The sequence below is a fragment of the Pan paniscus genome, chromosome 2 (assembly GCF_029289425.2).
Source record: "Pan paniscus chromosome 2, NHGRI_mPanPan1-v2.0_pri, whole genome shotgun sequence".
Classification (NCBI taxonomy): Eukaryota; Metazoa; Chordata; class Mammalia; order Primates; family Hominidae; genus Pan; species Pan paniscus.
This window is the reverse complement of record NC_085926.1, coordinates 136,288,008-136,303,042: the sequence shown is the minus strand read 5'-3', so window position 1 is coordinate 136,303,042 and position 15,035 is coordinate 136,288,008. Positions and strand designations below refer to the sequence as shown.

Below are 15,035 nucleotides of genomic sequence, written 5' to 3'. Positions count from 1 at the left end.
CCAGCCTCCTTCCTGCTGAGGGAAAGTCTCATCCCACTGCTCACAGCCACAAGCTCGGTAGGCAGGGTGGGGGGTTCCTTTTAGCAGTGCAGGCCTGACCCCTTTCTGCCCTCTGGGGGCATGAAGTCTGAACCTGCAGCATCCTCCAAGCACCTGCTCATGGCTTAGCCTCCCCTGCGTCTTCCCAGTCCCCCTGCTGCCTGACCAGATCCACCTTCCCCTCTCCTGCGAGGCAGGGGAGCAGGTGGTTACAGATTTTGGAGCCAGCCCACTGGGCGGAGTCTGGCTTCTCATGCCTGGGTGTGACCCCAGGCAAGCTACCCTCTCTGTGCCACCATTTCCTACAATGGGGATGGTCAAGGTAGTTTTCAGTTAATACATGTAATGCCCTCAGTGCAGTGCCTGGCACAAAAGCCCTGTGGGAGGGTCTGCTGTGAGCTTGCCATCCTCACTGGGGTCTTCTCTCCCGCTCTGGCTACCCTCGCAGTCCAGGACGCTTTCCTCCAACTCCCCCTTCCCTCCCCTTCTCCACTGGCCTTGGTGAGCGGACTCTGACTTGGCTGTAGGTGGGGCCCCAGAACCAACCCCAGCCCCATGCCAACCCTTCCGGGAACACTTCTGGCCATCCATGTAGTTGTCCCCAACAGGACTGTTAGCTCCCAGGGGTAACGGCAGGTCTGTGCCAGTCACCTGTCTACTCATGGCCTGGCCAAAAAGTAGCCCCGAACAGTACTTGAATGAAAAAATAAATGTGAAGTCTGTCCAATCTTGTCATTCACTTAAGGAATGTCTGAGTGCCTGCTAGGTGGCAGGAAGTGTTCTAGGCCCTATGGACAGAAGGCGAATGAGACCAAATCCTTGCTTTTATGGGACTCACCATCTAGAAGCGAGACAGATCAACAAATGAATGGCTGTTATTTTAGTGGAGATAGATACACAGTGTGAAGAATGATATAGTCGGCTGGAGGGTCACTGGCAGAAGTTGGTGTCATTTTGGGTAGGGAAGGAGAACCAATATCAGAAGGTCACATTTGAACAGTGACTAAATGAGGGGCCGGAGGGAGCCACGTGGCCTAGCGGAAGAGCACTCCAGGCAGAGGGAACACGACAAATTTGAAGGCTCAAAGGTGGAGGTGTGCAAGGGCAAGAAGGGGAATGAAGGGCGTGTGAAGGATGGAGAGGAGGTGGGGGCAGATGGTGGGGCCTGCCACACTGTGTAAGGTTCGCTTGGTTCTAAGCAAGACTGGGGCCACTGGAGAGTTTGGGCAAAAGAATGGCATACTCTGGCCAGGCGCGGTGGCTCATGCATGTAATCCCAGTGCTTTGGGAGGCCGAGGCAAGTGGATCACCTGAGGTCAGGAGTTCGAGACCAGCCTGGCCAAATGAAACCCCGTCTCTACTAAAAATACAAAAATTAGCCAGGCATGGTGTTGAGCACCTGCAATCCCAGCTACTCATGAGGCTGAGGCAGGAGAATCACTTGAACCCAGGAGGCGGAGGTTGCAGTGAGCTGAGATAGCGCCACTGCACTCCAGCCTGGGTGATAAGAGCGAAACTCCGTCTGAAAAAAAAATAAAAAATAAAAAATAAAGAAAAAGAAAGGCATGCTCTGGAGGACATCTTGAAAAGTTCATTCTGGCTGCTGGGGAAAACAGAGCAAGAGTGGAAGCAGGGACCCAGTGAGGAGGCTAGCACAAGAATCCAGGCAACACGTGCTGGTGGAGCCGAGGGCGGGGAGTGGGTGCTGGGGGAAGTGACCAGACCAAGGCCACTTTCTAAGACAGAGTCAACAGGAGCAGAGCTTTCTGGAGGAAAGTGTGGGGACAGAGAGGTGAGAAAAAGAGGCATTGAGGATGACGCCTGTTTCTGGCCTGAGCGTCTAGGGGAATAGTGATCCCAGATGCTGAGGTGGGGAAGTCTGGGTGAGAAACAGGGTTTGGGGGACTCAGTTTTTGACACAGCTTCAGAGTCTATTAGACACCATGTTTGACTTCCAATAGGTATCGGGGGACTTAAGTCAGACATAGAGAAGAGAAGAGGGGGCAAGAGATACAGATGTGGGAGTTGCCAGTGTATAGATGGCAAGGAAAGCCACAGGACAAGCTATCCGGCGATGCCTGGGAATCCACATCTTCTTAGACAGGCACCTTTACACAGTACCCAAGAAAGTCACCTGTCCCCACAGCCCATCATTGCTGCACATCCCCCAGAGCCATTTGGCACTTCAGAGGGGCCAGTGATGGACAAGAGGACCCAAGAGGTGCCCAGGGCATAAAAGCAGCTCATGGCTACTTCTGCTCCTTCCCTGGGCCTCAGTCTCATGTAGGAAATGAGGGGCGGGGCTCCGGGACCAGCAGGTCCTTACAGCTCTGATATCCTAGAACTATTTCATCTGGATGTGAAACGAAGAGGTCAGAAGGCAGCACCTACAGCCAAGGACCAGGCAGTTTCCCCAGTATTTCCCAGGAGGGAGCAGGAAGACTGCACCTTCAACTGGAGGGACTGCAGCATTTTTTTTTCTTAGAAAAAAAAAATTCTACTCAGAACTGCAATTAATAAAACGGACGGAAACAGCATGCATTTGGCTGAAGTGTGGGTGGAAAGGCCTGAATTGAAAAGCAGAAGACACCCGGGTGCGGTGGCTCATGCCTGTAATCCCAGCACTTTGGGAGGCCAAGGCAGGTGGATCACCTGAGGTCAGGAGTTGAAGACCAGCCTGGCCAACATCGTGAAACCCCATCTCTATTAAAAATACAAAAAATTAGCTGGGCATGGTGGCAGGTGCCTGTAATCCCAGCTACTCGGGAGGCTGAGGCAGGAGAGTCACTTGAACCCAGGAGGCAGAGGTTGCAGTGAGCCAAGATCACGCCATTGCACTCCAGCCTAGGCAACAAGAGCGAAGCTCTGTCTCAAAAAAAAAAGAAAAGAAAAGCAGAAGACATTAAGGCAATATCATAATTCATATATTTACAGATTTTGAAGGTATATATTATCTAAATGGAAACTAGAGATCTAGGATATTTTAAAATATAATCATTCAAATTAAAAAAAACTAATAGGGAGTTGAAAATCAAAATGGACCCTATGGAAAGGGAAAACAGTCATCTCAGACATTGAAGGTCTTAGAAATTATATCACCCAGGCTTTCTGAAAGAATTCTTACAAAGTAAAAAATAAATCCATCAAAGAGAAAGAAGAGTGATACTACAAACAGTGGTAAGTGAAGAAAACAGCAAAACATAAGAGTTAAGTTTAAGGCCAGTGCAGTAAGTTCAAGCCTATAATCCCAGCAGTTTGAGAGGCTGAGGTAGGAGGATAGTTTGAGGCTGGGAGTTTGAGACCAGCCTGGGCAACATAGTGAGACCCCATCTCTACAAATTTTTAAAAGAACAGGTAAGTTTAACTAAATGTTGTTGCATAATTTGAAGAGAATAGATGATAATGTAGAACTAAAATCTATGATGATCCAATGTGTGAGGGTAGGAGCCAGGAAAAAATAAGTACTAAAGTTCTCGCTTCATTTGTGAAGAGGCTAATGATCCTGATTACATCTAGATGCTGATAGAAAAATATGAGTATACACACACATACATATATAGCATAACCAATAGAAGAACGGAAGTAAAACCTCAAACTTCCTAAGCAACAGAGGAAAAACAGGACAAAGTAAATGAAACCAATCCAACAAAAGGCAAAAATAAACTTAACAAAAATAAGCAAATATAATAAAAAGTAGGCATGAAATAAGATGGCTGAAATAAATCTATGACTCATCACAATAAATGCAAATGGATTAAATCCATCTATTAAAAGCAGATACTAAATACAAAATCCATTTGCCTGCCTTCTTTCAAAGACACATATAAAGCAAAATGACAGAGAGGATGAAAAATGGAAGGATAAAAAGAACATGCCAGCCACATGGTAACCAAAAGAAAAGAAATGCATCTACAAAACAGAATTCAAGGCCAAATCATGAAACGGACAAAGACAGAGTATTTATAATTGGAAAGGTACAAGCATCAAGAAGTGCCGCAGTCATCAATCATAAGCATCTAGGCATGTTGCTTAAACACGTATGTGGACAAAAAAAACGGATTTTTAAAAACAGCAGGAATTGACAAATTCCATAATCATTATGAGAGACTTGAAGAGGCCTCTCTTAAATATAGAACAAATGATCTCCAAAAGCAATGTCCTGTCATTAAATAACAAAATTTAAATACTTGGCTGGGCAAGGTGGCTCATCCCTGTAATCCCAGTACTTTGGGAGGATAAAGCGGAGGATCAGCTTGAGCCCAAGAGTTTGAGGTTCCAATGAGCTACAATCTTGCCACTGCACTCCAGCCTCTGGGGCAGAATGAGAACCTGTCTCTAAAAACAAAATTTAAGCTTATTCTGAGAGACAGAACAAACTTTACATTCCAATAGTGAACAAGCATTTTTTTATTTTTTTGTTTTTTTGAGATGGAGTCTCACTCTGTCTCCAGGCTGGAGTGCAGTGGTGCAATCTTGGCTCATGCAACCACCGCCTGCCGGGTTCCAGCGATTCTCCTGCCTCAGCCTCCCGAGTAGCTAGGATTACAGGCATGCGCTACCATGCCCAGCTAATTTTTGTATTTTTAGTAGAGACAGAGTTTCACCATGTTGGCCAGGATGGTCTCAATCTCCTGACCTCGTGATCCACCTGCCTCGGCCTCCCAAAGTGCTGGGATTACAGGCGTAAGCCACCGCGCCTGGCCGTGAACAGGCATTTTTAAGCATACATGAAATTTGGCCATATATTAGAGGCCATAAATAAAAATTTCAACAAATTCCAAAAGGCAGAAATCCTATAGGCTAAGTTTTGTCCTTTATCTGAAATGCTTGGGACCAGAGGTGTTTTGGAATTTTTATTTTTAAAAGATTCTGGAATATTTGCATATACATAATGAGATCTCTTGGGGATGGGACCCAAGTCTAAATACAAGATTCATTTATATTTATACACATAGACTGAAAATAATTTTATACAATATTTCCGAGAATTTTGTGCATAAAACAAAGTTCATATTAAGTACTTATATGTGGACTATTCACTGTGGCGTCACATAAGCGCTCAAAAAGTTTCAGATTTTGAATCATTTCAGATTTCAGATTTTTGGACTGCAGATGCTCAACCTGTACTGTAACAGGATCAGAAATGAACAGAAACAAGAGTATAAGAGAATCTAGCCACCTGAAAATGTTAAAAGCCATGCTCCTCTATAACTCTCTAATTAAAAAGCAGAAATCACAGTTGAGAATTGAAGGACAATCAACAGAAATAAAACCTCTCATTTAAGGCCAAAGTGGTACTTACAGGAAAATTATAGCTTTAAATGCATTTCAGAAACTAAAACTGAAAATTAACTAAACACTTAAATCAAGAGGCTAGAAAAGGGAAAATAAAATAAAATAAGAGAGAAAGGAAAAGGTATCAATAAAAGTAGAAATTGCCAGAGTAGGAGGAGGGGAAAGTAGCTGATATCTAAAAATCAAAAGCAGATTCTTTCAAAGGACCAATTTAAAAAAACCCAGCTTTCAGCAATTCTTATCAGAGAAAAAAAGACAAGCATTTGGAATGAGAAAAGGCCTCTGACTATGGATAGAGCTATATATTTAATTACGGAGAAAACCATACAGAGTTTGATAATAATAAATTTTCAATTCTCAATGAAATGGATGGTTCAAGAAATATAAATGATCAAAATTGGCTCCAGAAAACATATAAAACCTAAATACACTAATAATGGCAGATGAAACGGAAGGGACAAAATCTACCCCAGGAATGGTATGAACCCATCCATTGGTCTGGGAGGGCTAGCAGGGAGGAGGGGTGTGTGGCTGAGCTGGGCCTGGTCCCAAGTGGGACTAGCCCACCCCTTGTCTAGCCCACCCCTCCACACACATACACCTGGAAATGCCTGGCCACAGGCCCCTTGTCAGCAGTTCTAACTCCAAGGCTTCCTGGGGAGGCTGAAGATAATGGGCAGCTACACTATTAAGAAATTATGATCCTGCCTGCATTCCCCATGCCTGATGTCATGAAGGTAGGAGGACTCCAGAGACAGAAAGTATTAGTCACTGTGGGAGAAGAGGTATGCTGCCAATGTGCGTGTGCGTGTGCGTTTGTGAGAGAGGGACAGACAGATAGACAGAGACAGAGAGGCAGCCAGACTGGGGGAGGAGGAAGGAGAAAGATAAATGGAGAGACAGGGTCAGTGTTGTGCACATCTGTCTGCGATGCTCCAATCCTCCCACTTGAGGATCAAGGGATCAAGGGACCCAGCAGCTTTGCAAAGGAGGATTTAACTGGAGACCCTGGAACTGCTGGGAGCTTGTGGATTTCAGATGCCAAGGCAAGCCCCACATGCTGGCAAGGCATGTAGTCCCAGGCAGGAGGGCAGCCAGCATGGAGGGGCACCAGCCTGGGGCTCTGATGTAATAGTCAAGATCTTCTCCTCCTCCCCCTCACCTCTCCCCCTTTTCTCTGCTTCTCCTCCTCCCTTCTCCCCTTCTTGCTCCCTCCTGGGAAATACTAGGAAAACTGCCCACGCCTGGGATTACAGGCGTGAGCCACCTTCTCCCCCTCTTCCACCCAGGCTTCCAGAGGGAGAAAAGTCACAGCATGAGCTCCAGGGGCTCCGACAGTGGCCCATAGCCCAGGGTATGGTCAAGATCTTTGGCTAAAAGTGGTCCCACCCACCGTGTTCCTGCTGGCAGCCAGCACTATGCCAAAGGCTTTATACACACCCGCTCTCTCAGTCCTCTTCACAGCCTTGGAAGTAAGATATTACCATCCTCCTAGTATAGATGGGGACATTGAGGTCCAGGAGTTAAAGGGACCCACTAAAGGCCACGCACCAGGAAGAAGGGTGTTCCTATTTCCCTAAGGCCCAAGGGTCCCAGCCTGTCCAGTCATTTTTCTTCAACCAGAACCACCACTGTCTGGCCATCCTAGAACCGGCTGGGCTGTATCTCCATTCCAAGTCTTTGCCCAAGCCGTGACTTCCATCTAGAATGCCCTTTCCCCTCCTCTCCACTGGCTGTCCCAGCCGCCTTCCAGCTGGGATGCAGTCCATCTCCCTTCCTCCTCACAAGAGCGCCCAGCCTCTGACCTCCATCTTTGAGCCCTTCCTGTTGCGTGTATCATCTGTTCCTCCAAGTTTGGGCCTCTGGGCCTGGCTCAGCTCCTCACCATGGGGTAGAGTCCCAGAATGTGGGAGCCTGGCTTTCATTTCCCTCGGCCCACAAAACCTTCAGCACCCAAGGAAGGCTCAAAAAATACTTGCAGAATGACTAGACGCATCATCTGCACTCTACAGGAAATGCCATCACTGGGTTAAAACAGCCCACTCCAGCTTTAGGGGAGATCACTAAAAACTGACTTTTAAACTGTTATGACACATGGTGGGGCACGGTGGCTCACATCTGTAATCCCAGCACTTTGGGAGGCCGAGGAGGGCGGATCACGAGGTCAGGAGTTTGAGACTAGCCTAGACAACACGGTGAAACCCAGTCTCTACTAAAAATACAAAAATGAGCTGGGCATCGTGGTGGGTACCTGTAATCCCAGCACCTCGGGAGGCTGAGGCAGGAGAATCGCTTGAACCTGGGAGGCAGAGGTTGCAGTGAGCCAAGATTGCACCACTGCACTCCAGCCTGGGCAACGAGAGTGAAACTCTGTCTCAAAAAAACAAAGACAAAAACTTTTATGACACCCCTACAGGGTGAAATAAGGGTCGCGGAATATTAAGCAATAGAGAAAACAATTTCTAGAGATAATATGCCTCCAAGGGCCATACCTAAAGTTTTCTTTTTTCTTTTCTTTTCTTTCTTTTTATGTTTTTGAGACAGAGTCTCACTCCATCGCCCAGGCTGGAGTACAGTAGTGCAATCTCAGCTCACTGCAACCTCTGCCTGCTGGGTTCAAGTGATTCTCATGCCTCAGCCTCCCAAGTAGCTGGAATTACAGGTGCGCATCCCCACTCCTGGCTAATTTTTGTATTTTTAGTAAAGATGGGGTTTTGCCATGTTAGCCAGGCTGGTCTCGAACTCCTGGCCTCAAGTGATCCGCCCGCCTTGGCCTCCCAAAGTGCTAGGATTACAGGCGTGAGCCACTGTGCCCAGCCCCTTGCCTAGAGTTTTCTATCTATCTCTAATTCACAAACCCGTCATGGGAGGCAGGAATGATTATGCCCATTTTACAGAAGAATAAGGTAAGGAAGCTTAAGAATAGATTCAAAAAAATAATGTCACTTAGTTGAACACACATAGTGATGAGGGGTGTTTACTATTTTAATTTGCGCTCCCCTTTCTGGGTAATGGGTGTCTATGGAGTGGGGTTGGGTGCTGGGCAAAAGGGCTGATGCATTCACCATGCACTGTTCCTAGAAAAAGGGCTGCTTTCTTGAACTTCTCCAAAATGCTGGCAGGGTGCAGACAGCCAGGACACCTGGGACTCCCCAAGGGGAAGGGGGCTAAAGTCCTGTAGTGGGCACCAACTGGCTCCCTGGTGACAGGGAAGAGTCCCTTTGTCAGTGGCCCCAACCTCCTCAACACCCTGGCTTAAGGAAAACATCAGGGGAGAAGTGCCGGCCATCAGCTTTGGGGGTCGCTCATGCTGGAGGCTACACCCTGCAGCTGTGGGGAATGGAGTGAGGGGGTCTTGGGATAAGTTTTCACAAGGCCCATGATCCCCAGAACTGGTATACAAACTGCATATGTCGGTGCACATTCTGGGGAGATGGTCTATGGTTCTGTGGGATTCTTAGAGGAACCTATAACCCTCAATGCTGCTCTTAGGGAAGGATGAGAAGAAAGGGGAAAGGACAGCAGCGATCTCAGCTGTGTAACTAGAGCCCAGGAATATCACACCAACAGACGGGGGCCTGGCAGCGCAGAGAAACAGGGAGACAACTGGGAGCGCTGGCCTATAATCCCACTTCCACCTTGCAACCCCTCTGGGAGGCCAGCATTTGACAGGTGAAGAGACAGAGGCAGGGCAAGGCTAGTGATCTGCTTAGGTTCATATGGCTAATGAGCAGTAGAGGCAGGATTTGAACCCATGCCCGTCTGATTCCAAGCCTTGCTCTGCTCCTCACACCAGCCTGTCTTTGAGCAGCAGTCAGCAGTGGCATCCCCACAGCCTGTGAAGAAGAGCAGGTCTAAAAGGAGGGGTGAGGACAGAGATGGAGGACAGAAGCCTGGAGGCTGCTTCCTGCATTCACCCCACTTGCTTACACCAAACTCTCCACCTACTCCGCACCTGCGCGTGGGCAGCCATGGGTGGCAGGGAAGAGAAAACTCATGAGTTCACTGGCTTCTCCCCGTTTAAAGGCCTGAGCATCAACTTCCAGGGCCTTCAGAGTGCCCACCATCCTTCTCCATCATTCTCCCACTCCCTTGGTGACCACCACCCACCCGACCTCTTTTGCCAAGCTTGCCCTCTCAGCTCAGGAATTGAAACAGGGATCTACCAGGAGATAAATTCCACATGCTTGCAACCCACATCAACCCATCTGAGAGGCATGGGACCCCTAACACACTGCTGGTACAGTTTGATAATTCCTCAAAATGTTAAACATGGAGTTACCAAATGACCCAGCAATTCTACTTCTAGGTATATACCCAAGAGAACTGAAAGCAAGTTTTCACATGAAAATTTGCACATGAACATTCACAGCAATATTACTCACAATGGCCAAAAGTAGAAACAACCCAAATGTCTACTGACTGGTGAAAGAATAAACAAAATGTAGTATATGGCCGAACGCGGTGGCTCACGCCTGTAATCCCAGCACTTTGGGAGGCCGAGGCAGGCAGATCACCTGAAGTCAGGAGTTTGAGACCAGCCTGGCCAACTGGTGAAACCCCCTCGCTACTAAAAATACAAAAATTAGCTGGGTGTGGTGGCACACACCTGTAATCCCAGATACTCAGGAGGCTGAGGCAGGGGAATTGTTTGAATCCAGGAGGCAGAGGTTGCAGTGAGCCAAGGTCACGCCATTGCACTCCAGTCAGGGCAACAAGAGTGAAACTCCATCTCAAAAACAAAAAACAAAATGTAGTATATCCGTACACTAGAATATCATAAAAAAGAATGGAATTCTGATACACACTGCAGCAGCATGAACCTGGAAAACACTGTGCTAAGTGAAAGAAGCCAGGCGCAAGAGACCATGTGCTGTCCCATTCTGCTTCCATGAAATGTCTGGAGTAGGCAAATCCATAAAGGCAGGAAGTGGATTAATGGTTTCAGGGACTGAGGAGGGGGGAGAATGGAGAGTGAGTGCTCATGGGTAAGGGGGGTTTTGAGCAGGGTTGGGGATGAATACGTTCAGGAATGAGTTGGCAGTGATTACAGTAATTACTGATTTGTTAATCAATCAGCAATACGTGGTTGTACAACTCTGTGAATACACTAAAAACCACTGAACTGTACGTGTGAATTCTGCATGTGAATTTTATCTCAATAAAAAAAAGTTATATGAGGAAAAAAATCAACCCACCTCCCTCCCTGTAAAACACATGTTCCACCTGCCCTCTCGCTAGGGTGGATGACCCAGCTCTGCTCCTAAGACAATCCTCTCCAGCTAAGCACTGGCTCCAGGTCCCTGCCACCTGTGCGAGGACACTGCTAAAACTGTTGTTCCTTCATCATCCTATTCTCTATTGGTTTATATCCACCAGCAGGTAAATGTGCTGTAATTTCTCTCATCTTAAAACAAAAATATATTGGCCTGGAACAGTGGCTCACACCTGTAACCCCAGCACTTTGGGAGGCCAAGGCAGGTGGATTACCTGAGGTCAGGAGTTCGAGACCAGCCTGGCCAACATGATGAAACCCCATCTCTACCAAAAATACAAAAATTAGCTGTGTGTGGTGGCGGGCGCCTGCAGTCCCAGCTACTCAGGAGGCTGAGGCAGGAGAATCGCTTGAACCTGGGAAGCAGAGGTTGCAGTGAGCCAAGGTTGTGCCACTGCACTCCAGCCTGGGTGACAGAGTGAGACTCTGTCTCAAAAAATAATAAATAAATAAATAAATAAATGTATTTTAAAACTCAAAAATACAATAAAATGAAACAAAAAAATTTACAAATAAAGCTGGATACAGTGGTTCATTCCTGTAATCCCAATACTTTGGGAGGCTGAGCTGGGAGGATCACTTGAGCCCTGGAGTTTCAGACCAGCCTGGGCAACAAAGTGAGAACCCCATCTCTACAAAAAATACAAAAATTTGCCAGGCCTGTGGTCCCAGCTACTGAGGAGACTGAGGTGGGAGGATTGCGGGAGGTCAAGGCTGCAGTGAGTCGTGATCATGCCACTGAACTCCAGCCTGGGTGACAAAGCAAGACCCTGTCTTTAAAAAAAAAAAAAAAAAAAAAAAATTACAAATCAAAACCCCTCCCCTTGGCCTCACCTCTCCCTCCCACTACTGTTCATTTCTCTCTTCCTCCTTACAGAAACGCTTCTTGCCTATCCTCGCTGCCTGCTCCTCCTCTCCACCACTTTCTTGAACCCACTCTAATTAGACTTTCATCTCCAACCACTCCATCAAAACTGATCTTGTCAAGTCACCAATGACCTCCATGTCACTAAATCCAATGGGTGCTTCTCAGTTCCTCATCCTGCCGGGCTCCTGGCCGTTCTCTCATATAGCTTAGCTGATGGTCCCTGCCTTTGTGAAGCACCTTCTTCACTTGGCTGCAGGATGCCACTCTCCCTTGGTCTTTATCCTACTACAGTGACTGGTCCTGCACTGTCTCCTCTTCTCCCCAGCCTCTAAACATTGGTGGGTCCTTCTCTAACCGCAGTCACATTCTTGGTGATCTCTCATCCTGCAGCTTTACAGGTCACCACCCAGATTTCTATCCAGCCCACAGGTCTCCCCTCCTACAGGCTTAGATATCCAGCTGCCACCCTGACTTCTACTTGTATGTGTGAAAGGTATCCTGGATTTAACACGTCCAAAATTAGACTCTTGATTTCCCCTCAAAACTTGTTTTTCACTGTTCTTCCTAATCTTGATAAATGTAACTCTATGCTACTGGTTCTTCAGGCCAAAGACTCTTCCCTCTCTAATAACCTCATATACTCCATTGACAAATCCCGTCATTTCCTCCTTCAAAACACAACCAGAATCTACCCTTCTCACCACCTCCTCCACCAATGCCCAAGCCCATCATCAGGAGCTTCTTAACTGGTCTTTCCGATTCTGCCATGGTTCCTCTGTGTTCCGTTCACACCAGAGCCAGAGTGAGCTCTTCTCACTCGCCAGGCCAGGAGCGCAGCAGGATAAGGAACTGAGAAGTACCCATGTTTTAAACATGTTAGATCATGTCCTTCCTCTGCTCAAAATCCTCCAACGGCTTCTCATTTACCTACAAAACCCTGTGAGATCAATCCCTTCCAGCTACCTGCCTGACCTCTCTCCTACTAGCGGTGCTCTCACTTGTTCCACACGCTGGCTTCCTAGCTATTCCCCACACAGGCCAGGCACACCCCTGCCTCGGGGCCCTTGCACCTGATACTCCCACTGACTGAGATTCTCTTCCAGATACAGGTGCAGCTTTCTCTTTTAGGTATCTGCTCCAACATTCCCTTATCAGGAAAGCCCTCCTTGACCAGCCAACACAAGACAGTAACCCCTTCCCCACTGTGACTCCCTTACCTTGTCTGACCTTCATCACAGCACTTATCACCACCTGACACCATACATATTTGTTTATGCTCTGTCCCCTCACCCCACTAAAACATAAGCTTCATGAGAGCAGGGGCTTTGATTTGCCAATTGCTATGTCCTCAGAGCCCAAAAGAGAGATGGGTACATTAGCAATTATTTGCAGAAGGAATTAGTGAACATATCCAGGTACATAGGACTCAGGGTTCAATTCACACAACTCTGGGCGGAGAGGTATATCCCTAAGTCAGGGGCTCAAGCCTCACTCCTGAACCTCCCTAGACACAGGGACATGTGTCAGTGGCCCCTCATCCATACAGGTGATGGGACCTATTCTTGAAACCATCAAGCCACCTCATAAATAATATAAACCAGACACAGTGGCTCACATCTGTAATCCTAGTGCTTTAGGAGGCCAAGGTGGGCGGATCACTTAAACCCAGGAGTTCAAGGCTGCAGTAAGCTATGATCATGCCACTGCACTCCAGCCTGGGTGGCACGGTGAGACCCTGTCTCTAAAAATAACAATAAAAACAACAATAATATATATCACATTAAAGCAATCACTGCAACAATAGCATCTACTGAGGTCTGCTATGTGCCAAGCCCCTTGCAAGGTGACTTGTTTCCCCCTCACTCAATAAACAATAATTAAACACCTAATAGATGCCAAGTCTGGGCTGACATCAGAGATACAATGGTGGGCACAGTCCTTTTCCTCAAGGAACTCACAATTTGTATTTTTTTCATTTATCCTTTGCAACAACTATGAGGTGTATCTCATTTGGATACAGATCCCACTGATGAGGGTGCAAGGTCTTTGTCCAGAGGCAGCCCAAAGGGAGGAGGAGCCCCAGTCACCAGAGCCAGGGTGTGGGGAGCACAGGCTGACAGAGGCAACACTGAGGCCCAGGGAAGGTGGCATCACCCAACACAATGGCAGACAGGGGAGGTCTCAGATCTATTGGTCAGGCTGGTGTGCTTGGCCCAAACTGGTCACATGACTTCTAACAGGGACCAACATGAAGTTCTGAAACTCAGGCAAAACCCCACATTAACTGGCATATATGACCTGATTGTCAGCAAGGAAAGTGGAAAAACACTTGGATTTTGGGATGCTGACAAATCTGGAACGAGCCCAGGCTGTGCTAAGAGTTGGGTGTAGGGAGTTGCATATTCCACTCACACCTTCATCATTGAGTCCAAGCCTCACTGAGCTGACTCTAGGTCAGTGGCTGGAGAGGGGTCCTTCAGCTCCCAGCCTGGCTAGTGGGTCTGAGAAGGGCCCCTCGGGTGCAGGGCAGCAGCAGCAGCAATTTTCCGGTGGTAGAGAGTACTTCGCTATTTTACCAACTAGTACCGCAGTACTGAGGTACACTGGCTGCAGAGCAGCTGTGCTCACCTGGAAAGTGATTTACTCTCACTTGACTAATCTCAATTTCACGGAATTGTCACAAGGATGAAATAAGGCATCCTTGTAAAAGCCCTTAGCGTGAGGCCTTCAAGAAAAGTCTGGTTGGTAGTAACTGCTACCACCGCTCTGAGGACAGACAGCAAGAGAGGATTTGGGAAGAGATGTGTCAGCAATGTGAGGAAGGGCTTTCTACCAGAGAGCACTGCCCTGGGCACCATGGAGATCAGTGAGGCATTTCAGCAGCATGGCTGATGCAGCAGGGACAAAGGGTCAGGCCCAGGCCTGCAGGGCTGGATTGCATAATCTCAGGCCAGCAGCCATGCTTCCCTATGAAGGGAAAGAGGGAAATTCCTCCCACATCACTGCTGGCAGGGGAAGGGCAGCTTCCCCTTGGTGGGTGACAGGCCAGCTCTGCCTGCACCCCATTCTTAGTTGGGGCCTATGGAGAGTGCCCACTCTGAAGCTGGCCTAAGTCCTGCTGAGCATAAAGCCCCCTGGTAAAGTCCCCGGTTCAGGAAAAAAAAACTCTCAGTAAACGTTCCTTTTCCTCTCCCTGCCGTTCCAATGTCCTCCTCTCCTCCTCGTCCCCAGAAAGAATGTGGATTCAAGTGTGTGGGGGAAAAGCCAGGTTCAGGCCCCTCTGAGAAGACAACAGCACTTGTGTCTGAGGTTTGGGCAGAAGCCAGGGTGGAAATGTCCCAGCTTCTGAGGGTGCAGGAGAAGAGCCAGGCTTTTGCTCTTTGAAAACACTGGGCCCTTGCTGGGGAGTCGGAGACAGAGAGGTTGCGGAGCTGGGCCCAAGAACCCCAAGGTAGGAAGCAGTGTCTGGAGACTCAGGGCCCACTGCTGTTCTCCACCGATGGAAGAAAGATGCAAAGTTCCAGAGGCTGGCTGGGCAGAGGGCGGGGCTGGGAGCCA

General features: G+C 47.9%; 1 protein-coding gene across 7 annotated transcripts in view; it reads right to left on the bottom strand.

Moving 5' to 3' along the window:
- Positions 1–15,035, bottom strand: part of MRAS (muscle RAS oncogene homolog) — a 57,991-nt gene that overhangs the window by 8,922 nt on the left and 34,034 nt on the right. The gene's annotated exons all lie outside the window — the stretch shown is intronic.